Genomic DNA, 26,961 nt, shown 5'->3' with positions numbered 1-26,961 from the left:
CGGGCCGCGCCCATCTCGCAGATGCTTCTCGTACTTGTGCTGTCATATGGACCGCGACCCGAGCGGCAGCGAGCGGCAGTCGAGCAAAGTCGGGACAAGTCGGGACGGAAGGGGACAGCCGAGAATGAACCGTGCAAATTACGCAAATATCTGGAAGCGCGACGAGTGTCAGGCAGGTGAGAACGCTTCCCTCTGTCTTCATTTCTTGCTATCTTGTCACTACCCCTGCCAGCCCTTTTTTCATGCTACCTTTCTCATGTGACAAAGATGCTTCCATACTGATTTTAAACTATCGTAAGATACGATATTAAGGAACTCAGTTTGAAAAGAGTGCGCCAAGGAAGACTTCCAAAGAGTCTCTGGAAATAACAAAACAGTATGAAGTGACAGAAATGTTGTGAAATACGTCAGGGCATATTGTTTTGTAGCAGTGCTCAACGGCAAATTTGTAAACAAAAATTTACCTTCCATCGCTACAAGAGATGGATACTTTGTCGAACAAACGAATGACAGGCGGTGCAACGAGCAGCTGTGTTGTGCGTCTGACCCACGTGGCGGCGCGCCGCACTGCGCGTCGCCTTCGAGGTGGAAGGACGTGCTTTGCGTCAAATGTGCCACCGAAAACGGCGATTGCGTGTGTTGGGAGGAGAGGCGAAGCCTTCTTCTGCCGTGCGGCTACTGTACAAGGACGCCAACGGCCATACCATGTTGAATACACCGGTTCTCGTCCGATCACCGAAGTTAAGCAACATCGGGCCCGGTTAGTACTTGGATGGGTGACCGCCTGGGAACACCGGGTGCTGATGGCTCCCTCTCTTCTTTTAAATTTTATGTCACTACACCTGCCAGCCCTCTTTTCATGAAAAACTCTCAGGTGCGACAAAGATGCTTCCACAAGCATTTTAAACTACTGTATTAAACGTAAGATGCGAAATTACAGTAATGAACTCAGTTTGAACAAGAATGCGCGGAGGAAGAGTGCTAGGATCTCGTTGAAAATAACGAAACACTGCGAATCGACAGATGTGCTCTTGAAACGCGTCAGAGAGTACTGTTTTGTAGGAGCGCTAAATTCCAAAAACTAACTACATTAAAGAAAGACCTGTTCCCGTCCGACCACCGAAGAAAAGCAACAACGTCAGTATTCGGATCGGCGACCGCCTGGGAACTCTGGCTGTCTTCATTTCTTGCTTTCTTGTCACTACTCCTGCCAGCCCTTTTTTCATGCTACCTTTCTCATGTGACAAAGATGCTTCCATACTGATTTTAAACTATCGTAAGATACGATATTAAGGAACTCAGTTTGAAAAGAGTGCGCCAAGTAAGACTTCCAAAGAGTCTCTGGAAATAACAAAACAGTATGAAGTGACAGAAATGTTGTGAAATACGTCAGGGCATATTGTTTTGTAGCAGTGCTCAACGGCAAATTTGTAAACAAAAATTTACCTTCCATCGCTACAAGAGATGGATACTTTGTCGAACAAACGAATAACAGGCGGTGCAACGAGCAGCTGTGTTGTGCGTCTGACCCACGTGGCGGCGCGCCGCACTGCGCGTCGCCTTCGAGGTGGAAGGACGTGCTTTGCGTCAAATGTGCCACCGAAAACGGCGATTGCGTGTGTTGGGAGGAGAGGCGAAGCCTTCTTCTGCCGTGCGGCTACTGTATAAGGACGCCAACGGCCATACCATGTTGAATACACCGGTTCTCGTCCGATCACCGAAGTTAAGCAACATCGGGCCCGGTTAGTACTTGGATGGGTGACCGCCTGGGAACACCGGGTGCTGTTGGCTCCCTCTCTTCTTTTAAATTTTATGTCACTACACCTGCCAGCCCTCTTTTCATGAAAAACTCTCAGGTGCGACATAGATGCTTCCACAAGCATTTTAAACTACTGTATTAAACGTAAGATGCGAAATTACAGTAATGAACTCAGTTTGAACAAGAATGCGCGGAGGAAGAGTGCTAGGATCTCGTTGAAAATAACGAAACACTGCGAATCGACAGATGTGCTCTTGAAACGCGTCAGAGAGTACTGTTTTGTAGGAGCGCTAAATTCCAAAAACTAACTACATTAAAGAAAGACCTGTTCCCGTCCGACCACCGAAGAAAAGCAACAACGTCAGTATTCGGATCGGCGACCGCCTGGGAACTCTGGCTGTCTTCATTTCTTGCTTTCTTGTCACTACTCCTGCCAGCCCTTTTTTCATGCTACCTTTCTCATGTGACAAAGATGCTTCCATACTGATTTTAAACTATCGTAAGATACGATATTAAGGAACTCAGTTTGAAAAGAGTGCGCCAAGTAAGACTTCCAAAGAGTCTCTGGAATAATAAAAACAGTATGAAGTGACAGAAAAGTTGTGAAAAACGTCAGGGCATATTGTTTTGTAGCAGTGCACAAGGGCAAATTTGTAAACAAAAATTTACCTTTCGTCGCTACAAGAGATGTATACTTTGCCGAAAAGCCTGTGTCTTGTGTGCATGTTTTCGCACCTTTCCACGGCACAGCGCAGCACAGAGCGGCACTGGTAGCTCCGAACGCCCGCACACGGCGCCTCGGACTCGCCGGTTCGGGCCGCGCCCATCTCGCAGATGCTTCTCGTACTTGTGCTGTCATATGGACCGCGACCCGAGCGGCAGCGAGCGGCAGTCGAGCAAAGTCGGGACAAGTCGGGACGGAAGGGGACAGCCGAGAATGAACCGTGCAAATTACGCAAATATCTGGAAGCGCGACGAGTGTCAGGCAGGTGAGAACGCTTCCCTCTGTCTTCATTTCTTGCTATCTTGTCACTACCCCTGCCAGCCCTTTTTTCATGCTACCTTTCTCATGTGACAAAGATGCTTCCATACTGATTTTAAACTATCGTAAGATACGATATTAAGGAACTCAGTTTGAAAAGAGTGCGCCAAGGAAGACTTCCAAAGAGTCTCTGGAAATAACAAAACAGTATGAAGTGACAGAAATGTTGTGAAATACGTCAGGGCATATTGTTTTGTAGCAGTGCTCAACGGCAAATTTGTAAACAAAAATTTACCTTCCATCGCTACAAGAGATGGATACTTTGTCGAACAAACGAATGACAGGCGGTGCAACGAGCAGCTGTGTTGTGCGTCTGACCCACGTGGCGGCGCGCCGCACTGCGCGTCGCCTTCGAGGTGGAAGGACGTGCTTTGCGTCAAATGTGCCACCGAAAACGGCGATTGCGTGTGTTGGGAGGAGAGGCGAAGCCTTCTTCTGCCGTGCGGCTACTGTACAAGGACGCCAACGGCCATACCATGTTGAATACACCGGTTCTCGTCCGATCACCGAAGTTAAGCAACATCGGGCCCGGTTAGTACTTGGATGGGTGACCGCCTGGGAACACCGGGTGCTGTTGGCTCCCTCTCTTCTTTTAAATTTTATGTCACTACACCTGCCAGCCCTCTTTTCATGAAAAACTCTCAGGTGCGACAAAGATGCTTCCACAAGCATTTTAAACTACTGTATTAAACGTAAGATGCGAAATTACAGTAATGAACTCAGTTTGAACAAGAATGCGCGGAGGAAGAGTGCTAGGATCTCGTTGAAAATAACGAAACACTGCGAATCGACAGATGTGCTCTTGAAACGCGTCAGAGAGTACTGTTTTGTAGGAGCGCTAAATTCCAAAAACTAACTACATTAAAGAAAGACCTGTTCCCGTCCGACCACCGAAGAAAAGCAACAACGTCAGTATTCGGATCGGCGACCGCCTGGGAACTCTGGCTGTCTTCATTTCTTGCTTTCTTGTCACTACTCCTGCCAGCCCTTTTTTCATGCTACCTTTCTCATGTGACAAAGATGCTTCCATACTGATTTTAAACTATCGTAAGATACGATATTAAGGAACTCAGTTTGAAAAGAGTGCGCCAAGTAAGACTTCCAAAGAGTCTCTGGAAATAACAAAACAGTATGAAGTGACAGAAATGTTGTGAAATACGTCAGGGCATATTGTTTTGTAGCAGTGCTCAACGGCAAATTTGTAAACAAAAATTTACCTTCCATCGCTACAAGAGATGGATACTTTGCCGAAAAGCCTGTGTCTTGTGTGCATGTTTTCGCACCTTTCCACGGCACAGCGCAGCACAGAGCGGCACTGGTAGCTCCGAACGCCCGCACACGGCGCCTCGGACTCGCCGGTTCGGGCCGCGCCCATCTCGCAGGTGCTTCTCGTACTTGTGCTGTCATATGGACCGCGACCCGAGCGGCAGCGAGCGGCAGTCGAGCAAAGTCGGGACAAGTCGGGACGGAAGGGGACAGCCGAGAATGAACCGTGCAAATTACGCAAATATCTTGAAGCGCGACGAGTGTCAGGCAGGTGAGAACGCTTCCCTCTGTCTTCATTTCTTGCTATCTTGTCACTACCCCTGCCAGCCCTTTTTTCATGCTACCTTTCTCATGTGACAAAGATGCTTCCATACTGATTTTAAACTATCGTCAGATACGATATTAAGGAACTCAGTTTGAAAAGAGTGCGCCAAGGAAGACTTCCAAAGAGTCTCTGGAAATAACAAAACAGTATGAAGTGACAGAAATGTTGTGAAATACGTCAGGGCATATTGTTTTGTAGCAGTGCACAACGGCAAATTTGTAAACAAAAATTTACCTTCCATCGCTACAAGAGATGGATACTTTGTCGAACAAACGAATAACAGGCGGTGCAACGAGCAGCTGTGTTGTGCGTCTGACCCACGTGGCGGCGCGCCGCACTGCGCGTCGCCTTCGAGGTGGAAGGACGTGCTTTGCGTCAAATGTGCCACCGAAAACGGCGATTGCGTGTGTTGGGAGGAGAGGCGAAGCCTTCTTCTGCCGTGCAGCTACTGTATAAGGACGCCAACGGCCATACCATGTTGAATACACCGGTTCTCGTCCGATCACCGAAGTTAAGCAAAATCGGGCCCGGTTAGTACTTGGATGGGTGACCGCCTGGGAACACCGGGTGCTGTTGGCTCCCTCTCTTCTTTTAAATTTTATGTCACTACACCTGCCAGCCCTCTTTTCATGAAAAACTCTCAGGTGCGACATAGATGCTTCCACAAGCATTTTAAACTACTGTATTAAACGTAAGATGCGAAATTACAGTAATGAACTCAGTTTGAACAAGAATGCGCGGAGGAAGAGTGCTAGGATCTCGTTGAAAATAACGAAACACTGCGAATCGACAGATGTGCTCTTGAAACGCGTCAGAGAGTACTGTTTTGTAGGAGCGCTAAATTCCAAAAACTAACTACATTAAAGAAAGACCTGTTCCCGTCCGACCACCGAAGAAAAGCAACAACGTCAGTATTCGGATCGGCGACCGCCTGGGAACTCTGGCTGTCTTCATTTCTTGCTTTCTTGTCACTACTCCTGCCAGCCCTTTTTTCATGCTACCTTTCTCATGTGACAAAGATGCTTCCATACTGATTTTAAACTATCGTAAGATACGATATTAAGGAACTCAGTTTGAAAAGAGTGCGCCAAGTAAGACTTCCAAAGAGTCTCTGGAATAATAAAAACAGTATGAAGTGACAGAAATGTTGTGAAAAACGTCAGGGCATATTGTTTTGTAGCAGTGCACAAGGGCAAATTTGTAAACAAAAATTTACCTTTCGTCGCTACAAGAGATGTATACTTTGCCGAAAAGCCTGTGTCTTGTGTGCATGTTTTCGCACCTTTCCACGGCACAGCGCAGCACAGAGCGGCACTGGTAGCTCCGAACGCCCGCACACGGCGCCTCGGACTCGCCGGTTCGGGCCGCGCCCATCTCGCAGATGCTTCTCGTACTTGTGCTGTCATATGGACCGCGACCCGAGCGGCAGCGAGCGGCAGTCGAGCAAAGTCGGGACAAGTCGGGACGGAAGGGGACAGCCGAGAATGAACCGTGCAAATTACGCAAATATCTTGAAGCGCGACGAGTGTCAGGCAGGTGAGAACGCTTCCCTCTGTCTTCATTTCTTGCTATCTTGTCACTACCCCTGCCAGCCCTTTTTTCATGCTACCTTTCTCATGTGACAAAGATGCTTCCATACTGATTTTAAACTATCGTCAGATACGATATTAAGGAACTCAGTTTGAAAAGAGTGCGCCAAGGAAGACTTCCAAAGAGTCTCTGGAAATAACAAAACAGTATGAAGTGACAGAAATGTTGTGAAATACGTCAGGGCATATTGTTTTGTAGCAGTGCACAACGGCAAATTTGTAAACAAAAATTTACCTTCCATCGCTACAAGAGATGGATACTTTGTCGAACAAACGAATGACAGGCGGTGCAACGAGCAGCTGTGTTGTGCGTCTGACCCACGTTGCGGCGCGCCGCACTGCGCGTCGCCTTCGAGGTGGAAGGACGTGCTTTGCGTCAAATGTGCCACCGAAAACGGCGATTGCGTGTGTTGGGAGGAGAGGCGAAGCCTTCTTCTGCCGTGCGGCTACTGTATAAGGACGCCAACGGCCATACCATGTTGAATACACCGGTTCTCGTCCGATCACCGAAGTTAAGCAACATTGGGCCCGGTTAGTACTTGGATGGGTGACCGCCTGGGAACACCGGGTGCTGTTGGCTCCCTCTCTTCTTTTAAATTTTATGTCACTACACCTGCCAGCCCTCTTTTCATGAAAAACTCTCAGGTGCGACAAAGATGCTTCCACAAGCATTTTAAACTACTGTATTAAACGTAAGATACGAAATTACAGTAATGAACTCAGTTTGAACACGAATGCGCGGAGGAAGAGTGCTAGGATCTCGTTGAAAATAACGAAACACTGCGAATTGACAGATGTGCTCTTGAAACGCGTCAGAGAGTACTGTTTTGTAGGAGCGCTAAATTCCAAAAACTAACTACATTAAAGAAAGACCTGTTCCCGTCCGACCACCGAAGAAAAGCAACAACGTCAGTATTCGGATCGGCGACCGCCTGGGAACTCTGGCTGTCTTCATTTCTTGCTTTCTTGTCACTACTCCTGCCAGCCCTTTTTTCATGCTACCTTTCTCATGTGACAAAGATGCTTCCATACTGATTTTAAACTATCGTAAGATACGATATTAAGGAACTCAGTTTGAAAAGAGTGCGCCAAGTAAGACTTCCAAAGAGTCTCTGGAAATAACAAAACAGTATGAAGTGACAGAAATGTTGTGAAATACGTCAGGGCATATTGTTTTGTAGCAGTGCACAACGGCAAATTTGTAAACAAAAATTTACCTTCCATCGCTACAAGAGATGGATACTTTGTCGAACAAACGAATAACAGGCGGTGCAACGAGCAGCTGTGTTGTGCGTCTGACCCACGTGGCGGCGCGCCGCACTGCGCGTCGCCTTCGAGGTGGAAGGACGTGCTTTGCGTCAAATGTGCCACCGAAAACGGCGATTGCGTGTGTTGGGAGGAGAGGCGAAGCCTTCTTCTGCCGTGCAGCTACTGTATAAGGACGCCAACGGCCATACCATGTTGAATACACCGGTTCTCGTCCGATCACCGAAGTTAAGCAAAATCGGGCCCGGTTAGTACTTGGATGGGTGACCGCCTGGGAACACCGGGTGCTGTTGGCTCCCTCTCTTCTTTTAAATTTTATGTCACTACACCTGCCAGCCCTCTTTTCATGAAAAACTCTCAGGTGCGACATAGATGCTTCCACAAGCATTTTAAACTACTGTATTAAACGTAAGATGCGAAATTACAGTAATGAACTCAGTTTGAACAAGAATGCGCGGAGGAAGAGTGCTAGGATCTCGTTGAAAATAACGAAACACTGCGAATCGACAGATGTGCTCTTGAAACGCGTCAGAGAGTACTGTTTTGTAGGAGCGCTAAATTCCAAAAACTAACTACATTAAAGAAAGACCTGTTCCCGTCCGACCACCGAAGAAAAGCAACAACGTCAGTATTCGGATCGGCGACCGCCTGGGAACTCTGGCTGTCTTCATTTCTTGCTTTCTTGTCACTACTCCTGCCAGCCCTTTTTTCATGCTACCTTTCTCATGTGACAAAGATGCTTCCATACTGATTTTAAACTATCGTAAGATACGATATTAAGGAACTCAGTTTGAAAAGAGTGCGCCAAGTAAGACTTCCAAAGAGTCTCTGGAATAATAAAAACAGTATGAAGTGACAGAAATGTTGTGAAAAACGTCAGGGCATATTGTTTTGTAGCAGTGCACAAGGGCAAATTTGTAAACAAAAATTTACCTTTCGTCGCTACAAGAGATGTATACTTTGCCGAAAAGCCTGTGTCTTGTGTGCATGTTTTCGCACCTTTCCACGGCACAGCGCAGCACAGAGCGGCACTGGTAGCTCCGAACGCCCGCACACGGCGCCTCGGACTCGCCGGTTCGGGCCGCGCCCATCTCGCAGATGCTTCTCGTACTTGTGCTGTCATATGGACCGCGACCCGAGCGGCAGCGAGCGGCATTCGAGCAAAGTCGGGACAAGTCGGGACGGAAGGGGACAGCCGAGAATGAACCGTGCAAATTACTCAAATATCTTGAAGCGCGACGAGTGTCAGGCACGTGAGAACGCTTCCCTCTGTCTTCATTTCTTGCTATCTTGTCACTACCCCTGCCAGCCCTTTTTTCATGCTACCTTTCTCATGTGACAAAGATGCTTCCATACTGATTTTAAACTATCGTAAGATACGATATTAAGGAACTCAGTTTGAAAAGAGTGCGCCAAGGAAGACTTCCAAAGAGTCTCTGGAAATAACAAAACAGTATGAAGTGACAGAAATGTTGTGAAATACGTCAGGGCATATTGTTTTGTAGCAGTGCTCAACGGCAAATTTGTAAACAAAAATTTACCTTCCATCGCTACAAGAGATGGATACTTTGTCGAACAAACGAATGACAGGCAGTGCAACGAGCAGCTGTGTTGTGCGTCTGACCCACGTGGCGGCGCGCCGCACTGCGCGTCGCCTTCGAGGTGGAAGGACGTGCTTTGCGTCAAATGTGCCACCGAAAACGGCTATTGCGTGTGTTGGGAGGAGAGGCGAGGCCTTCTTCTGCCGTGCGGCTACTGTACAAGGACGCCAACGGCCATACCATGTTGAATACACCGGTTCTCGTCCGATCACCGAAGTTAAGCAACATCGGGCCCGGTTAGTACTTGGATGGGTGACCGCCTGGGAACACCGGGTGCTGTTGGCTCCCTCTCTTCTTTTAAATTTTATGTCACTACACCTGCCAGCCCTCTTTTCATGAAAAACTCTCAGGTGCGACAAAGATGCTTCCACAAGCATTTTAAACTACTGTATTAAACGTAAGATGCGAAATTACAGTAATGAACTCAGTTTGAACAAGAATGCGCGGAGGAAGAGTGCTAGGATCTCGTTGAAAATAACGAAACACTGCGAATCGACAGATGTGCTCTTGAAACGCGTCAGAGAGTACTGTTTTGTAGGAGCGCTAAATTCCAAAAACTAACTACATTAAAGAAAGACCTGTTCCCGTCCGACCACCGAAGAAAAGCAACAACGTCAGTATTCGGATCGGCGACCGCCTGGGAACTCTGGCTGTCTTCATTTCTTGCTTTCTTGTCACTACTCCTGCCAGCCCTTTTTTCATGCTACCTTTCTCATGTGACAAAGATGCTTCCATACTGATTTTAAACTATCGTAAGATACGATATTAAGGAACTCAGTTTGAAAAGAGTGCGCCAAGTAAGACTTCCAAAGAGTCTCTGGAATAATAAAAACAGTATGAAGTGACAGAAATGTTGTGAAAAACGTCAGGGCATATTGTTTTGTAGCAGTGCACAAGGGCAAATTTGTAAACAAAAATTTACCTTTCGTCGCTACAAGAGATGTATACTTTGCCGAAAAGCCTGTGTCTTGTGTGCATGTTTTCGCACCTTTCCACGGCACAGCGCAGCACAGAGCGGCACTGGTAGCTCCGAACGCCCGCACACGGCGCCTCGGACTCGCCGGTTCGGGCCGCGCCCATCTCGCAGATGCTTCTCGTACTTGTGCTGTCATATGGACCGCGACCCGAGCGGCAGCGAGCGGCATTCGAGCAAAGTCGGGACAAGTCGGGACGGAAGGGGACAGCCGAGAATGAACCGTGCAAATTACTCAAATATCTTGAAGCGCGACGAGTGTCAGGCACGTGAGAACGCTTCCCTCTGTCTTCATTTCTTGCTATCTTGTCACTACCCCTGCCAGCCCTTTTTTCATGCTACCTTTCTCATGTGACAAAGATGCTTCCATACTGATTTTAAACTATCGTAAGATACGATATTAAGGAACTCAGTTTGAAAAGAGTGCGCCAAGGAAGACTTCCAAAGAGTCTCTGGAAATAACAAAACAGTATGAAGTGACAGAAATGTTGTGAAATACGTCAGGGCATATTGTTTTGTAGCAGTGCTCAACGGCAAATTTGTAAACAAAAATTTACCTTCCATCGCTACAAGAGATGGATACTTTGTCGAACAAACGAATGACAGGCAGTGCAACGAGCAGCTGTGTTGTGCGTCTGACCCACGTGGCGGCGCGCCGCACTGCGCGTCGCCTTCGAGGTGGAAGGACGTGCTTTGCGTCAAATGTGCCACCGAAAACGGCTATTGCGTGTGTTGGGAGGAGAGGCGAGGCCTTCTTCTGCCGTGCGGCTACTGTACAAGGACGCCAACGGCCATACCATGTTGAATACACCGGTTCTCGTCCGATCACCGAAGTTAAGCAACATCGGGCCCGGTTAGTACTTGGATGGGTGACCGCCTGGGAACACCGGGTGCTGTTGGCTCCCTCTCTTCTTTTAAATTTTATGTCACTACACCTGCCAGCCCTCTTTTCATGAAAAACTCTCAGGTGCGACAAAGATGCTTCCACAAGCATTTTAAACTACTGTATTAAACGTAAGATGCGAAATTACAGTAATGAACTCAGTTTGAACAAGAATGCGCGGAGGAAGAGTGCTAGGATCTCGTTGAAAATAACGAAACACTGCGAATCGACAGATGTGCTCTTGAAACGCGTCAGAGAGTACTGTTTTGTAGGAGCGCTAAATTCCAAAAACTAACTACATTAAAGAAAGACCTGTTCCCGTCCGACCACCGAAGAAAAGCAACAACGTCAGTATTCGGATCGGCGACCGCCTGGGAACTCTGGCTGTCTTCATTTCTTGCTTTCTTGTCACTACTCCTGCCAGCCCTTTTTTCATGCTACCTTTCTCATGTGACAAAGATGCTTCCATACTGATTTTAAACTATCGTAAGATACGATATTAAGGAACTCAGTTTGAAAAGAGTGCGCCAAGTAAGACTTCCAAAGAGTCTCTGGAATAATAAAAACAGTATGAAGTGACAGAAATGTTGTGAAAAACGTCAGGGCATATTGTTTTGTAGCAGTGCACAAGGGCAAATTTGTAAACAAAAATTTACCTTTCGTCGCTACAAGAGATGTATACTTTGCCGAAAAGCCTGTGTCTTGTGTGCATGTTTTCGCACCTTTCCACGGCACAGCGCAGCACAGAGCGGCACTGGTAGCTCCGAACGCCCGCACACGGCGCCTCGGACTCGCCGGTTCGGGCCGCGCCCATCTCGCAGATGCTTCTCGTACTTGTGCTGTCATATGGACCGCGACCCGAGCGGCAGCGAGCGGCAGTCGAGCAAAGTCGGGACAAGTCGGGACGGAAGGGGACAGCCGAGAATGAACCGTGCAAATTACGCAAATATCTGGAAGCGCGACGAGTGTCAGGCAGGTGAGAACGCTTCCCTCTGTCTTCATTTCTTGCTATCTTGTCACTACCCCTGCCAGCCCTTTTTTCATGCTACCTTTCTCATGTGACAAAGATGCTTCCATACTGATTTTAAACTATCGTAAGATACGATATTAAGGAACTCAGTTTGAAAAGAGTGCGCCAAGGAAGACTTCCAAAGAGTCTCTGGAAATAACAAAACAGTATGAAGTGACAGAAATGTTGTGAAATACGTCAGGGCATATTGTTTTGTAGCAGTGCTCAACGGCAAATTTGTAAACAAAAATTTACCTTCCATCGCTACAAGAGATGGATACTTTGTCGAACAAACGAATGACAGGCGGTGCAACGAGCAGCTGTGTTGTGCGTCTGACCCACGTGGCGGCGCGCCGCACTGCGCGTCGCCTTCGAGGTGGAAGGACGTGCTTTGCGTCAAATGTGCCACCGAAAACGGCGATTGCGTGTGTTGGGAGGAGAGGCGAGGCCTTCTTCTGCCGTGCGGCTACTGTACAAGGACGCCAACGGCCATACCATGTTGAATACACCGGTTCTCGTCCGATCACCGAAGTTAAGCAACATCGGGCCCGGTTAGTACTTGGCTGTCTGCCCGCCTGGCAACACCTCGGTGCCGAGCGAGCAGTACTTCCTTGTGCGACTTGGCCGGCGGCGCCTCGCGTGTCGTCTGTCTCCTGCCTCGCGGCTACATTTCATCAAGTCCGTAAGTTATGGCTATGTTGTATGATAATAGTGAAGAACGACAAAATAATGTGCAATGCGAATTCGATAGTTCCGTCGGAAAACCGTCAGCTTTCGAAATTCACCGTTGGATACTTGAGGAATTGTGTTTGTCGACCGATGACGTTCTCGGAGTTCAATTTGATACTTTTATCAACTCCGTGTTTTTGAAGTTGAAAACTCCCGAATTGTGTGATACCGTGGTAAATGTTAATGATGGTATCCGTAAATTTCGACATCTAGACGGTCGCATTAGTAACGTGACTATTTCTCATGGTGGGTTTGGCCTTCGAAATGTTCGTGTGTTCAACTTGCCTTTTGAAATCCGGAATGACACAATATCTCGTCATTTGCGGCCGTACGGGACCGTGCTATCTGTTTTTAAAGAGAAGTGGTCTTCCGCCTATGTTTTTCAGGTCGAAAACGGCGTGAGGAGTGTAAAGATGATAGTTCGACAACATATTCCGTCCTTCTTGTTAGTTAACGGTCATCGTGCTTTTATAACCTATAGTGGTCAACCTCAGACGTGTTCCTTTTGCGGTGATGTTGGTCATTACCGACAAAACTGTCCTAAACGCAGGCAGCCTGTTCAGTTGCCACGTGAGGACGTTTTAAGTGGGCCTAGCTTTGCTTCTGTTGCTGCAACGAGTTTAGGTTCCGCCCCCCCCGCACGTGTGCAACTCGCGGCCGCCCCCCCTGTATCGGCCGCCGCTGACGTTATGGACACGTCTGTTCCTGATAGTGACTCTGTTTCTGTTTCTGAACCTCCTGTTGAGCCTTCTTTGCTCGCGGCTGCGACAACTGAATCTGTTTTTGAAAAACCGGTAGTGGACGATGTCTCACCGCAATCCGTGCCGATGTCGGCAGAAATTGTTCCGCATACTGTCCCGGTTACGGAACCCGACATATCGGCGGTTGCTCCTACTACCGTCCCCGACAGTCTTTCTGCTGCCAGTGCTGTTGTAGAACGTGAAGCTTTTACTGCACCGAAACCGCGTAGGGACCGGAATGTCGCTCGAGCTTCTGGCACCCCACGTTTACGTAGTGCCAGTAGCTCTGCTTCGTTTAATACGCGTGGTTTTTCGGACAAAAATCGGAGTCCGTCTCCGGTGGCGCGTTCTCCTGCCCCCCCTCAGGTTCGGTCGGTCGGGCAACCGACCTCCCGACAACCGGCCACGTGCGACGGCGTAGACCTCGGCCACCGCCCGTCTCAGGGGGGAGGCAGCAGGCGCCACGCGAAAAAGCAGACCTCTTCCCGCACTCAGCCGGAGGGTGATGTTGTTGCTGCAACGCAGAAACGTGACATCGCGGTGCAACATTTGAAAACCTTCCTGAGCCAACCGACTTCTGATGCCGATTCCGGCATGGCGGTGGATCCGCCTTTGTCTGTGACACCTTCCCCCTTTCCAACCAAAAGAAAGGCCGAAGATTCGCACCTTCGTCGTGCCCCCCCTTCCACCCACGATTTGGTGCCGCCTTTATCTTCGGATGTCGAGATGCCCGCCGTGGAGCATTCCGCCACAGAAGGTGCCGTCACAGTTTCTGGGACTCCACTGCTCCCGCCCCCCCTTCCTAGTCAGTCACAGGATTGGTCGGCGGATGTGGAGGCCGGTGGTAACCATTAGTGTGACTCATTGTATGTCCTCCCCCTCCTAGCAAGTTTGTATGTTTTATCTTGTTTTAAGCAAATTTCATGTTTTTCTTTTATTTTCTTGTTTTTTAACTGTGTTATTACGTGTATATGGTTAACGACTGTAGCCAGTGGAACATCTTAACAGTTAATCTTAATAAGTTGCGAAATCTGCAGAAGGCTATGATTTTAAAAAATTTCTTGTATGATAATAACTGTCACGTCGCTTTTTTACAGGAGGTGACTTGTGAAGCGCTTTTGTTTTTGCATGATTTTACTGATTTTACTGTGATTGATAATATTGCCCCTGATAACGATACGGGCACTGCAATTTTAGTGCGTTCTGGCTTACCAATATCTAACGTTGACATTTTACCGAACGGTCGCGCTGTTGCTTGTACCATTTTTGGAATTGTGTTTGTAAATGTGTACGCTCCGTCAGGAAATGTTAAACCGGCCAGGGCTGAATTTTATGGTAGAGATTTGTGTCAGCTTCTATCCAAGAATGTCGATACTTTAATCGTTGGGGGTGATTTTAATTGTGTTTTAGACGACAGCGATCAAGAGCCGCGTCCAAACAAATGTCACGAGCTGGGTACTTTAGTCACTAGTTTTCAGCTGCTCGACACGTGGCGTGTTTTACACCCGGATTTCACCTACTTCACCTATTTTTACGGTACCGGGCGTAGCCGCCTCGATCGGATTTATGTGTCTAGGCAGCTGTCTGCCCGTATTTGTAGTGCTGACGTGACTCCTGTCGTATTTTCTGACCACTCCAGTTACTCCTGTCGTCTTTTATTGCCTCGTTTGTGTGTTCCTCGCCGTACCAATTTGTGGAAGTTCAATTGCAGTTTACTCAATGACGACCATTTTGTGACTTGTTTTAACTGTATATGGCAACGGTTGTTGCGGACTCGAGGCGGTCATAGTAGCACCATTGAGTGGTGGGTTGCGATAGTTAAACCGGCGATTAGGAAATTTTTAATTGATTACAGCCGTGAGGCGGCACGCTGGCGTCGGGCAACGGCTCGCTTCCGCCAGGCTTGTTTACGGGACTTAGCGTTGCGGGTGACGTCACAGCCCGAGTTGTTGCCTACTCTGAAGCAATTTCAAGCAAAGCTTTTACTTGACATGCGTGCCGTTAGTGATGGGGTGACCGTCCGAAGTCAGCCTGCGGGACTTGTTACTGGGGAACCTCTGTCCATTTACCATTTACACAGGGAACGCAAACGCCGTGAACGTTTGAAGATTAATGTTTGGCGGCTGCGAAACGGCGATCGCACTTCTGTACAGTCGGAAATTGAAACAGATATTTTTGAACATTTCGCTTCACTTTTCCGTGCTGTTGATGTGGATTCCGACGCGTTGCGAGATTTTTTGCAGACTGTACCCCATGTTTTAACTCGCCCGGACAGGAATCATTTAACTGACGCCTTTACGTCTGATGAAGTTCTCGATGCCGTTCGGCGGAGTCCCAACGGGAAGTCTCCAGGTCCAGATGGGATTCCTGCGGAATTTTATTTGAAATTTTTTCATCTTTTTAGTGAGATTTTAGTAGATTTGGTAAATGATATTCGAAATGGTGTGACTGTACCAGCTGCCTTTGTGGAGGGGGTTGTGACGCTCGTTCCCAAATCCAATGCTGTGCCAAATATCGACGCTGTCCGTCCGATTACTTTATTAAATGTTGACTACAAGATCGTCACGCGCTGCGTCGCTCAGCGACTTAAAAACATTTTGCCGGCGGTACTTAGTCCTCAGCAAACGTGTGCGGTGCGCGATCGGAATATCTTTGACGCTATCCTTGCTTACAGGGACTGCATTGGTTATGTAAAAAGTGCTCGGCTTCGGACTGCGGCGATTTTATTAGTTGATTTTAAGAATGCCTTTGACCGTATTAGTCATTTTTATTTGCGTCAGGTATTGGTACGCATGGGGTTTGGTTATAAATTTACCAACTTAGTGACGCATCTGTTGCAAAATGCTACGTCACGCATCTGTGTTAATGGTCGTCTTACTCCTGCTTTTCGTGTAGGTCGCTCCGTGCGGCAAGGGTGTCCGCTTTCCATGGCGCTTTTTGCCATTGCGCTGGATCCCCTCCTCCGCTATATCGGTCAGGAATGTCGCGGCATTCAGATGGGGACTACCAGATTGGTTTGTAAAGCATACGCTGATGACCTTGGCGTATTTATTGAGCATTTAGACGATGTTGACAGGTTGCAAGTCGTTCTGCACAACTTTGAACAAGCTACGGGGGCGATTGTCAATACACAGAAAACTGTTCTTTTACCGCTCACCGCCCGCGCACGTACCCTTCGTAGGGACTGGTTCTGTGTACAGCAGCAGCATAAAGTTCTTGGAGTCCTTTTATCCTCGAATCCACAGCAGATGGAAGCATTAAATTGGCGGCCTACGCTGCATCGGATTCGTGCTGTTGTCAAGATCCATGCGGTCCGAAATTTGGCCCTTCGGGAAAAGGTGCATTTAATAAATAATAACTTCTTGGCAAGGGCGTGGTACCTTGCGCAGGTTCTCCCGGTACCCAAGCAATTGGGGCGCGCCATCACACAGGCGATTTACTGGTTTTTATGGAGGGGGGAGATTTTTAAGGTGTCACATGCTGTCTGTACCTTGGGCCTGTCCGATGGCGGTTTGGGACTTGTCGATTTTTCAGCCAAATGTGCGGCTCTCCTTTGGAAGAGAATTACCGCTGTTATGCAGAAGGCACCTTGCAGTCCCACCGCGGTTGTTTTTAATCGTTATCGTCCTCATTCTGAAGTGGCACCTGTTTCTGTGTCGCACATCCCGTTTTATCTTTCTTATGTGCGCCGCTACTATTTCGATAATAGTTACCTGACACTTCGTGACATCTCCGCCCACACGGTTAGCGCTGTCTGCGATGCTATACGCGGACCTCCTATTCGTTGCAAGTGGGAGTATCGATTGCCACGCTGCAACTGGGTGGCAGTGTGGCAAAACCTCGCCAACAAAGTCCTCCCGGCTTCCGTACACGCTGCATGGTACAAGGTGGTGCATCGCACCATCCCCACCAACTCCAAACTTCATTCCATCAACCTTATCCCATCTGGAGTGTGTGACGTGTGTACTGTCGACGATACTCTTGAACACCGCTTTGCGTGTGACCGCTTCCGCCGTGTCTGGGACGTAGCCAGGGATATGATTCGTCTGATTCAGCGGGTGGACGCTCGAACCGTTACTGTGGATGATGTATTAATTCCGCAGTGTGTCGTCTACCCCACCACCAAGCGAAATGCCACGGTGTGGATCTTTGGCCATACAGTTTTTGCTATTTTCTCTTTAAAGTTGTGTACCGATTTGGACTTCCTTACCTTTTTATGGACCCAACATTCTCAGATTCAGACATCGCCACATTATCGGCAAAATTTTGCAAATTTTTTGCAGGTCGCACTGGCGCATGCTTTTGCGCGTATGTCGGTACCTGCGTAACATGGATGTTATTGTCTCGTATTTTCAAATTGCCCTTGAGCGACACAATATGAATAAATGCGACTTTCTCTATGTTTTCTGGTACGAAAATTGCCGAAACTTGACTATCGAACGACATCAGAAGTCTTTTCAGTTTTTTCTGAACGTTATTGCCAAACTTCTTGTTTGGCATGAGTGTCGGTATTATTAGTTTCTTTTTTCTTTTTTTTCCCCGTATGTGGCGTGACGAGATTCTTTACTGATGTTTCAGTTCTAGTTTCTAGTGGTGACTGTTTGCGTTATTTTTTCTTTTTTTCTTTTTTCATTTCTTTTACTGTCGAGCGCTCCCACTTCTCGTCACGTGTCTGCGCTCGGCACTTTTGGAACCTTTCGTCGGTGTGGGATTTCACACCGGGATTACCGGCGCTTTAAAATAGCGTTTTGTTTCATGTTGTTTTTACTATACCTAGGCTGTTGCGATTTCTCTTTTTTTCATACATGAAATATTGTTTTGTTTTACGGTCGATATGAGTGATAACGAGTGTGGGGGCGACACTGTGGCCAGGCCTCAGACTAATTGACCCCTGCCCTCATTGCCGCCGCCTGCCAGCCACGCTCGATGCCCGACCGACAATGACTTTCCTTTTCCGGTGGATGCGTCGTCCTGGTTGCGTACAAATGTTTTGTGTTCCCTTTGGACAGTCGTCATCATCGATTGTTACGGTGTGAATCCGCCTTATCTTTCCGTTTCCTCTTTCAGTTTTTGGCGTATAAATGGGAGGCATTTATCACATTTCGTTTTCACGTGTTGCAAAACAAAAAAAAAATAAAAAAAAACAAAAAGAAAACAAAAAAAAAGAAAAAAAGAAAAAAAAAAGGTGCTGTTGGCTCCCTCTCTTCTTTTAAATTTTATGTCACTACACCTGCCAGCCCTCTTTTCATGAAAAACTCTCAGGTGCGACAAAGATGCTTCCACAAGCATTTTAAACTACTGTATTAAACGTAAGATGCGAAATTACAGTAATGAACTCAGTTTGAACAAGAATGCGCGGAGGAAGAGTGCTAGGATCTCGTTGAAAATAACGAAACACTGCGAATCGACAGATGTGCTCTTGAAACGCGTCAGAGAGTACTGTTTTGTAGGAGCGCTAAATTCCAAAAACTAACTACATTAAAGAAAGACCTGTTCCCGTCCGACCACCGAAGAAAAGCAACAACGTCAGTATTCGGATCGGCGACCGCCTGGGAACTCTGGCTGTCTTCATTTCTTGCTTTCTTGTCACTACTCCTGCCAGCCCTTTTTTCATGCTACCTTTCTCATGTGACAAAGATGCTTCCATACTGATTTTAAACTATCGTAAGATACGATATTAAGGAACTCAGTTTGAAAAGAGTGCGCCAAGTAAGACTTCCAAAGAGTCTCTGGAAATAACAAAACAGTATGAAGTGACAGAAATGTTGTGAAATACGTCAGGGCATATTGTTTTGTAGCAGTGCACAACGGCAAATTTGTAAACAAAAATTTACCTTCCATCGCTACAAGAGATGGATACTTTGTCGAACAAACGAATAACAGGCGGTGCAACGAGCAGCTGTGTTGTGCGTCTGACCCACGTGGCGGCGCGCCGCACTGCGCGTCGCCTTCGAGGTGGAAGGACGTGCTTTGCGTCAAATGTGCCACCGAAAACGGCGATTGCGTGTGTTGGGAGGAGAGGCGAAGCCTTCTTCTGCCGTGCGGCTACTGTATAAGGACGCCAACGGCCATACCATGTTGAATACACCGGTTCTCGTCCGATCACCGAAGTTAAGCAAAATCGGGCCCGGTTAGTACTTGGATGGGTGACCGCCTGGGAACACCGGGTGCTGTTGGCTCCCTCTCTTCTTTTAAATTTTATGTCACTACACCTGCCAGCCCTCTTTTCATGAAAAACTCTCAGGTGCGACATAGATGCTTCCACAAGCATTTTAAACTACTGTATTAAACGTAAGATGCGAAATTACAGTAATGAACTCAGTTTGAACAAGAATGCGCGGAGGAAGAGTGCTAGGATCTCGTTGAAAATAACGAAACACTGCGAATCGACAGATGTGCTCTTGAAACGCGTCAGAGAGTACTGTTTTGTAGGAGCGCTAAATTCCAAAAACTAACTACATTAAAGAAAGACCTGTTCCCGTCCGACCACCGAAGAAAAGCAACAACGTCAGTATTCGGATCGGCGACCGCCTGGGAACTCTGGCTGTCTTCATTTCTTGCTTTCTTGTCACTACTCCTGCCAGCCCTTTTTTCATGCTACCTTTCTCATGTGACAAAGATGCTTCCATACTGATTTTAAACTATCGTAAGATACGATATTAAGGAACTCAGTTTGAAAAGAGTGCGCCAAGTAAGACTTCCAAAGAGTCTCTGGAATAATAAAAACAGTATGAAGTGACAGAAATGTTGTGAAAAACGTCAGGGCATATTGTTTTGTAGCAGTGCACAAGGGCAAATTTGTAAACAAAAATTTACCTTTCGTCGCTACAAGAGATGTATACTTTGCCGAAAAGCCTGTGTCTTGTGTGCATGTTTTCGCACCTTTCCACGGCACAGCGCAGCACAGAGCGGCACTGGTAGCTCCGAACGCCCGCACACGGCGCCTCGGACTCGCCGGTTCGGGCCGCGCCCATCTCGCAGATGCTTCTCGTACTTGTGCTGTCATATGGACCGCGACCCGAGCGGCAGCGAGCGGCAGTCGAGCAAAGTCGGGACAAGTCGGGACGGAAGGGGACAGCCGAGAATGAACCGTGCAAATTACGCAAATATCTGGAAGCGCGACGAGTGTCAGGCAGGTGAGAACGCTTCCCTCTGTCTTCATTTCTTGCTATCTTGTCACTACCCCTGCCAGCCCTTTTTTCATGCTACCTTTCTCATGTGACAAAGATGCTTCCATACTGATTTTAAACTATCGTAAGATACGATATTAAGGAACTCAGTTTGAAAAGAGTGCGCCAAGGAAGACTTCCAAAGAGTCTCTGGAAATAACAAAACAGTATGAAGTGACAGAAATGTTGTGAAATACGTCAGGGCATATTGTTTTGTAGCAGTGCTCAACGGCAAATTTGTAAACAAAAATTTACCTTCCATCGCTACAAGAGATGGATACTTTGTCGAACAAACGAATGACAGGCGGTGCAACGAGCAGCTGTGTTGTGCGTCTGACCCACGTGGCGGCGCGCCGCACTGCGCGTCGCCTTCGAGGTGGAAGGACGTGCTTTGCGTCAAATGTGCCACCGAAAACGGCGATTGCGTGTGTTGGGAGGAGAGGCGAGGCCTTCTTCTGCCGTGCGGCTACTGTACAAGGACGCCAACGGCCATACCATGTTGAATACACCGGTTCTCGTCCGATCACCGAAGTTAAGCAACATCGGGCCCGGTTAGTACTTGGATGGGTGACCGCCTGGGAACACCGGGTGCTGTTGGCTCCCTCTCTTCTTTTAAATTTTATGTCACTACACCTGCCAGCCCTCTTTTCATGAAAAACTCTCAGGTGCGACAAAGATGCTTCCACAAGCATTTTAAACTACTGTATTAAACGTAAGATGCGAAATTACAGTAATGAACTCAGTTTGAACAAGAATGCGCGGAGGAAGAGTGCTAGGATCTCGTTGAAAATAACGAAACACTGCGAATCGACAGATGTGCTCTTGAAACGCGTCAGAGAGTACTGTTTTGTAGGAGCGCTAAATTCCAAAAACTAACTACATTAAAGAAAGACCTGTTCCCGTCCGACCACCGAAGAAAAGCAACAACGTCAGTATTCGGATCGGCGACCGCCTGGGAACTCTGGCTGTCTTCATTTCTTGCTTTCTTGTCACTACTCCTGCCAGCCCTTTTTTCATGCTACCTTTCTCATGTGACAAAGATGCTTCCATACTGATTTTAAACTATCGTAAGATACGATATTAAGGAACTCAGTTTGAAAAGAGTGCGCCAAGTAAGACTTCCAAAGAGTCTCTGGAATATTAAAAACAGTATGAAGTGACAGAAATGTTGTGAAAAACGTCAGGGCATATTGTTTTGTAGCAGTGCACAAGGGCAAATTTGTAAACAAAAATTTACCTTTCGTCGCTACAAGAGATGTATACTTTGCCGAAAAGCCTGTGTCTTGTGTGCATGTTTTCGCACCTTTCCACGGCACAGCGCAGCACAGAGCGGCACTGGTAGCTCCGAACGCCCGCACACGGCGCCTCGGACTCGCCGGTTCGGGCCGCGCCCATCTCGCAGATGCTTCTCGTACTTGTGCTGTCATATGGACCGCGACCCGAGCGGCAGCGAGCGGCAGTCGAGCAAAGTCGGGACAAGTCGGGACGGAAGGGGACAGCCGAGAATGAACCGTGCAAATTACGCAAATATCTGGAAGCGCGACGAGTGTCAGGCAGGTGAGAACGCTTCCCTCTGTCTTCATTTCTTGCTATCTTGTCACTACCCCTGCCAGCCCTTTTTTCATGCTACCTTTCTCATGTGACAAAGATGCTTCCATACTGATTTTAAACTATCGTAAGATACGATATTAAGGAACTCAGTTTGAAAAGAGTGCGCCAAGGAAGACTTCCAAAGAGTCTCTGGAAATAACAAAACAGTATGAAGTAACAGAAATGTTGTGAAATACGTCAGGGCATATTGTTTTGTAGCAGTGCACAACGGCAAATTTGTAAACAAAAATTTACCTTCCATCGCTACAAGAGATGGATACTTTGTCGAACAAACGAATGACAGGCGGTGCAACGAGCAGCTGTGTTGTGCGTCTGACCCACGTGGCGGCGCGCCGCACTGCGCGTCGCCTTCGAGGTGGAAGGACGTGCTTTGCGTCAAATGTGCCACCGAAAACGGCGATTGCGTGTGTTGGGAGGAGAGGCGAAGCCTTCTTCTGCCGTGCGGCTACTGTACAAGGACGCCAACGGCCATACCATGTTGAATACACCGGTTCTCGTCCGATCACCGAAGTTAAGCAACATCGGGCCCGGTTAGTGCTTGGATGGGTGACCGCCTGGGAACACCGGGTGCTGTTGGCTCCCTCTCTTCTTTTAAATTTTATGTCACTACACCTGCCAGCCCTCTTTTCATGAAAAACTCTCAGGTGCGACAAAGATGCTTCCACAAGCATTTTAAACTACTGTATTAAACGTAAGATGCGAAATTACAGTAATGAACTCAGTTTGAACAAGAATGCGCGGAGGAAGAGTGCTAGGATCTCGTTGAAAATAACGAAACACTGCGAATCGACAGATGTGCTCTTGAAACGCGTCAGAGAGTACTGTTTTGTAGGAGCGCTAAATTCCAAAAACTAACTACATTAAAGAAAGACCTGTTCCCGTCCGACCACCGAAGAAAAGCAACAACGTCAGTATTCGGATCGGCGACCGCCTGGGAACTCTGGCTGTCTTCATTTCTTGCTTTCTTGTCACTACTCCTGCCAGCCCTTTTTTCATGCTACCTTTCTCATGTGACAAAGATGCTTCCATACTGATTTTAAACTATCGTAAGATACGATATTAAGGAACTCAGTTTGAAAAGAGTGCGCCAAGTAAGACTTCCAAAGAGTCTCTGGAATAATAAAAACAGTATGAAGTGACAGAAATGTTGTGAAAAACGTCAGGGCATATTGTTTTGTAGCAGTGCACAAGGGCAAATTTGTAAACAAAAATTTACCTTTCGTCGCTACAAGAGATGTATACTTTGCCGAAAAGCCTGTGTCTTGTGTGCATGTTTTCGCACCTTTCCACGGCACAGCGCAGCACAGAGCGGCACTGGTAGCTCCGAACGCCCGCACACGGCGCCTCGGACTCGCCGGTTCGGGCCGCGCCCATCTCGCAGATGCTTCTCGTACTTGTGCTGTCATATGGACCGCGACCCGAGCGGCAGCGAGCGGCAGTCGAGCAAAGTCGGGACAAGTCGGGACGGAAGGGGACAGCCGAGAATGAACCGTGCAAATTACGCAAATATCTGGAAGCGCGACGAGTGTCAGGCAGGTGAGAACGCTTCCCTCTGTCTTCATTTCTTGCTATCTTGTCACTACCCCTGCCAGCCCTTTTTTCATGCTACCTTTCTCATGTGACAAAGATGCTTCCATACTGATTTTAAACTATCGTAAGATACGATATTAAGGAACTCAGTTTGAAAAGAGTGCGCCAAGGAAGACTTCCAAAGAGTCTCTGGAAATAACAAAACAGTATGAAGTGACAGAAATGTTGTGAAATACGTCAGGGCATATTGTTTTGTAGCAGTGCTCAACGGCAAATTTGTAAACAAAAATTTACCTTCCATCGCTACAAGAGATGGATACTTTGTCGAACAAACGAATGACAGGCGGTGCAACGAGCAGCTGTGTTGTGCGTCTGACCCACGTGGCGGCGCGCCGCACTGCGCGTCGCCTTCGAGGTGGAAGGACGTGCTTTGCGTCAAATGTGCCACCGAAAACGGCGATTGCGTGTGTTGGGAGGAGAGGCGAGGCCTTCTTCTGCCGTGCGGCTACTGTACAAGGACGCCAACGGCCATACCATGTTGAATACACCGGTTCTCGTCCGATCACCGAAGTTAAGCAACATCGGGCCCGGTTAGTACTTGGATGGGTGACCGCCTGGGAACACCGGGTGCTGTTGGCTCCCTCTCTTCTTTTAAATTTTATGTCACTACACCTGCCAGCCCTCTTTTCATGAAAAACTCTCAGGTGCGACAAAGATGCTTCCACAAGCATTTTAAACTACTGTATTAAACGTAAGATGCGAAATTACAGTAATGAACTCAGTTTGAACAAGAATGCGCGGAGGAAGAGTGCTAGGATCTCGTTGAAAATAACGAAACACTGCGAATCGACAGATGTGCTCTTGAAACGCGTCAGAGAGTACTGTTTTGTAGGAGCGCTAAATTCCAAAAACTAACTACATTAAAGAAAGACCTGTTCCCGTCCGACCACCGAAGAAAAGCAACAACGTCAGTATTCGGATCGGCGACCGCCTGGGAACTCTGGCTGTCTTCATTTCTTGCTTTCTTGTCACTACTCCTGCCAGCCCTTTTTTCATGCTACCTTTCTCATGTGACAAAGATGCTTCCATACTGATTTTAAACTATCGTAAGATACGATATTAAGGAACTCAGTTTGAAAAGAGTGCGCCAAGTAAGACTTCCAAAGAGTCTCTGGAATAATAAAAACAGTATGAAGTGACAGAAATGTTGTGAAAAACGTCAGGGCATATTGTTTTGTAGCAGTGCACAAGGGCAAATTTGTAAACAAAAATTTACCTTTCGTCGCTACAAGAGATGTATACTTTGCCGAAAAGCCTGTGTCTTGTGTGCATGTTTTCGCACCTTTCCACGGCACAGCGCAGCACAGAGCGGCACTGGTAGCTCCGAACGCCCGCACACGGCGCCTCGGACTCGCCGGTTCGGGCCGCGCCCATCTCGCAGATGCTTCTCGTACTTGTGCTGTCATATGGACCGCGACCCGAGCGGCAGCGAGCGGCAGTCGAGCAAAGTCGGGACAAGTCGGGACGGAAGGGGACAGCCGAGAATGAACCGTGCAAATTACGCAAATATCTGGAAGCGCGACGAGTGTCAGGCAGGTGAGAACGCTTCCCTCTGTCTTCATTTCTTGCTATCTTGTCACTACCCCTGCCAGCCCTTTTTTCATGCTACCTTTCTCATGTGACAAAGATGCTTCCATACTGATTTTAAACTATCGTAAGATACGATATTAAGGAACTCAGTTTGAAAAGAGTGCGCCAAGGAAGACTTCCAAAGAGTCTCTGGAAATAACAAAACAGTATGAAGTAACAGAAATGTTGTGAAATACGTCAGGGCATATTGTTTTGTAGCAGTGCACAACGGCAAATTTGTAAACAAAAATTTACCTTCCATCGCTACAAGAGATGGATACTTTGTCGAACAAACGAATGACAGGCGGTGCAACGAGCAGCTGTGTTGTGCGTCTGACCCACGTGGCGGCGCGCCGCACTGCGCGTCGCCTTCGAGGTGGAAGGACGTGCTTTGCGTCAAATGTGCCACCGAAAACGGCGATTGCGTGTGTTGGGAGGAGAGGCGAAGCCTTCTTCTGCCGTGCGGCTACTGTACAAGGACGCCAACGGCCATACCATGTTGAATACACCGGTTCTCGTCCGATCACCGAAGTTAAGCAACATCGGGCCCGGTTAGTGCTTGGATGGGTGACCGCCTGGGAACACCGGGTGCTGTTGGCTCCCTCTCTTCTTTTAAATTTTATGTCACTACACCTGCCAGCCCTCATTTCATGAAAAACTCTCAGGTGCGACAAAGATGCTTCCACAAGCATTTTAAACTACTGTATTAAACGTAAGATGCGAAATTACAGTAATGAACTCAGTTTGAACAAGAATGCGCGGAGGAAGAGTGCTAGGATCTCGTTGAAAATAACGAAACACTGCGAATCGACAGATGTGCTCTTGAAACGCGTCAGAGAGTACTGTTTTGTAGGAGCGCTAAATTCCAAAAACTAACTACATTAAAGAAAGACCTGTTCCCGTCCGACCACCGAAGAAAAGCAACAACGTCAGTATTCGGATCGGCGACCGCCTGGGAACTCTGGCTGTCTTCATTTCTTGCTTTCTTGTCACTACTCCTGCCAGCCCTTTTTTCATGCTACCTTTCTCATGTGACAAAGATGCTTCCATACTGATTTTAAACTATCGTAAGATACGATATTAAGGAACTCAGTTTGAAAAGAGTGCGCCAAGTAAGACTTCCAAAGAGTCTCTGGAATAATAAAAACAGTATGAAGTGACAGAAATGTTGTGAAAAACGTCAGGGCATATTGTTTTGTAGCAGTGCACAAGGGCAAATTTGTAAACAAAAATTTACCTTTCGTCGCTACAAGAGATGTATACTTTGCCGAAAAGCCTGTGTCTTGTGTGCATGTTTTCGCACCTTTCCACGGCACAGCGCAGCACAGAGCGGCACTGGTAGCTCGGAACGCCCGCACACGGCGCCTCGGAATCGCCGGTTCGGGCCGCGCCCATCTCGCAGATGCTTCTCGTACTTGTGCTGTCATATGGACCGCGACCCGAGCGGCAGCGAGCGGCAGTCGAGCAAAGTCGGGACAAGTCGGGACGGAAGGGGACAGCCGAGAATGAACCGTGCAAATTACGCAAATATCTGGAAGCGCGACGAGTGTCAGGCAGGTGAGAACGCTTCCCTCTGTCTTCATTTCTTGCTATCTTGTCACTACCCCTGCCAGCCCTTTTTTCATGCTACCTTTCTCATGTGACAAAGATGCTTCCATACTGATTTTAAACTATCGTAAGATACGATATTAAGGAACTCAGTTTGAAAAGAGTGCGCCAAGGAAGACTTCCAAAGAGTCTCTGGAAATAACAAAACAGTATGAAGTGACAGAAATGTTGTGAAATACGTCAGGGCATATTGTTTTGTAGCAGTGCTCAACGGCAAATTTGTAAACAAAAA

At 47.6% G+C, this 26,961-nt stretch overlaps 13 non-coding genes and 1 pseudogene across 13 annotated transcripts; all 14 read left to right on the top strand.

Moving 5' to 3' along the window:
* The first annotated feature begins 690 nt into the window (after positions 1-690).
* On the top strand, positions 691-809 carry LOC126307821 (5S ribosomal RNA). The gene has a single exon (XR_007553795.1). It is a non-coding gene; the product is annotated as a 5S ribosomal RNA (ribosomal RNA).
* An 863-nt stretch (positions 810-1,672) lies between these two features.
* On the top strand, positions 1,673-1,791 carry LOC126308431 (5S ribosomal RNA). Its single transcript, XR_007554325.1, has one exon. It is a non-coding gene; the product is annotated as a 5S ribosomal RNA (ribosomal RNA).
* Positions 1,792-3,262: 1,471 nt separating this feature from the next.
* Positions 3,263-3,381, top strand: LOC126308430 (5S ribosomal RNA). The gene has a single exon (XR_007554324.1). It is a non-coding gene; the product is annotated as a 5S ribosomal RNA (ribosomal RNA).
* Positions 3,382-4,852: 1,471 nt separating this feature from the next.
* Positions 4,853-4,971, top strand: LOC126307778 (5S ribosomal RNA). The gene has a single exon (XR_007553756.1). It is a non-coding gene; the product is annotated as a 5S ribosomal RNA (ribosomal RNA).
* A 1,471-nt stretch (positions 4,972-6,442) lies between these two features.
* On the top strand, positions 6,443-6,561 carry LOC126307968 (5S ribosomal RNA). The gene has a single exon (XR_007553906.1). It is a non-coding gene; the product is annotated as a 5S ribosomal RNA (ribosomal RNA).
* An 863-nt stretch (positions 6,562-7,424) lies between these two features.
* On the top strand, positions 7,425-7,543 carry LOC126307777 (5S ribosomal RNA). The gene has a single exon (XR_007553755.1). It is a non-coding gene; the product is annotated as a 5S ribosomal RNA (ribosomal RNA).
* Positions 7,544-9,014: 1,471 nt separating this feature from the next.
* On the top strand, positions 9,015-9,133 carry LOC126308429 (5S ribosomal RNA). The gene has a single exon (XR_007554323.1). It is a non-coding gene; the product is annotated as a 5S ribosomal RNA (ribosomal RNA).
* Positions 9,134-10,604: 1,471 nt separating this feature from the next.
* Positions 10,605-10,723, top strand: LOC126308428 (5S ribosomal RNA). Its single transcript, XR_007554322.1, has one exon. It is a non-coding gene; the product is annotated as a 5S ribosomal RNA (ribosomal RNA).
* A 1,471-nt stretch (positions 10,724-12,194) lies between these two features.
* LOC126307925 (5S ribosomal RNA) lies at positions 12,195-12,312 on the top strand (annotated as a pseudogene).
* Positions 12,313-19,242: 6,930 nt separating this feature from the next.
* On the top strand, positions 19,243-19,361 carry LOC126307776 (5S ribosomal RNA). Its single transcript, XR_007553754.1, has one exon. It is a non-coding gene; the product is annotated as a 5S ribosomal RNA (ribosomal RNA).
* Positions 19,362-20,832: 1,471 nt separating this feature from the next.
* LOC126308427 (5S ribosomal RNA) lies at positions 20,833-20,951 on the top strand. The gene has a single exon (XR_007554321.1). It is a non-coding gene; the product is annotated as a 5S ribosomal RNA (ribosomal RNA).
* A 1,471-nt stretch (positions 20,952-22,422) lies between these two features.
* Positions 22,423-22,541, top strand: LOC126307825 (5S ribosomal RNA). Its single transcript, XR_007553799.1, has one exon. It is a non-coding gene; the product is annotated as a 5S ribosomal RNA (ribosomal RNA).
* Positions 22,542-24,012: 1,471 nt separating this feature from the next.
* LOC126308426 (5S ribosomal RNA) lies at positions 24,013-24,131 on the top strand. The gene has a single exon (XR_007554320.1). It is a non-coding gene; the product is annotated as a 5S ribosomal RNA (ribosomal RNA).
* A 1,471-nt stretch (positions 24,132-25,602) lies between these two features.
* On the top strand, positions 25,603-25,721 carry LOC126307824 (5S ribosomal RNA). The gene has a single exon (XR_007553798.1). It is a non-coding gene; the product is annotated as a 5S ribosomal RNA (ribosomal RNA).
* The last annotated feature ends 1,240 nt before the right edge of the window (positions 25,722-26,961 follow it).

Source organism: Schistocerca gregaria, unplaced genomic scaffold (assembly GCF_023897955.1).
Source record: "Schistocerca gregaria isolate iqSchGreg1 unplaced genomic scaffold, iqSchGreg1.2 ptg000355l, whole genome shotgun sequence".
NCBI lineage: Eukaryota > Metazoa > Arthropoda > Insecta > Orthoptera > Acrididae > Schistocerca > Schistocerca gregaria.
The sequence above is the reverse complement of the archived record's forward strand: the minus strand, read 5'-3'. Positions and strand labels throughout refer to the sequence as shown.